Here is a 1,011-nt window from a genome sequence, read left to right on the forward strand (position 1 = left end):
TGTACAAGATAGATGGGCGCGTTGCTGCAAGACCAGGCCCTCTTGACTCGTGGCATGCCCCCGTGACTAGTGGCCATGACCCCTGTGACGTGCGTGTTCCTGCGGCAGCCGTGCTCACTCAAATGCCAGGGCTGAAAAGCAGCCCCAGTCTGTCCCTGTGTATTATAGTAGTGGTAGTTTTATCTGTGCATGTATAATGTTCTGCATGTTACTCATTGGTTGTCGTGTTGGTGTCACATTTTCTGTAGACACATATATTAGGTATTGACATAAAAAACATCTGGTTTATATGTGATAACAGCTGAGATGGGAGCATTACACACACGTTCTCCCTTTCCAATCAGTTTTCCTTGTGCCAGTGACATTCTAGTTTGCTTTGCAATTTTTTACTTCCTTGTTTCTCAAGACTAATTAAGCATAACTGTACTGTTTGTATTCACTTCATTGAGCAAAACGTGTTTCTCCACTCTGAGAGTGGCTAACTTATATATTTATCTTGTGTATAACGTGTGGCTGCTCATCAGGCTTATATCATATTGCTGCAGTGTAGATCTAAACTCAGTTCAGCGAAGCTGGGACACAGTGGGGGTAATTCCAAGTTGATCGCAGCAGGACATTTTTTAGCAGTTGGGCAAAACCATGTGCACTGCAGGGGGGGGGGGGCAGATATAACATTTGCAGAGAGAGTTAGATTAGATTTGCCCAACTGCTAACAAATTTGATGCTGTGATCAACTTGGAATTACCCCCAGTGTGCGATCTTTGGCCCAATATGACGGTATCTGACCAACCGAGCCAATAATTGTTTAATGTGCATGGAGCTCAGGGGCCTGCTGGTTGGTGTGGTCGTCCAAAGAGGAATGATGAGAATGACGAGGAGGAAGAATGAGGGGCTTTACTTGGCTTAATGTGTAAAAGGGGCACTACTGTGATGTAACGTGTATAAGGGGCTCTGTTCCGGTGTTACATGTATTATGGTGTGGAGTTAAGTGTACAAGGGGTAATACTGTGC

This window comes from Pseudophryne corroboree, unplaced genomic scaffold (genome assembly GCF_028390025.1).
Source record: "Pseudophryne corroboree isolate aPseCor3 unplaced genomic scaffold, aPseCor3.hap2 scaffold_669, whole genome shotgun sequence".
NCBI classification, from domain to species: domain Eukaryota; kingdom Metazoa; phylum Chordata; class Amphibia; order Anura; family Myobatrachidae; genus Pseudophryne; species Pseudophryne corroboree.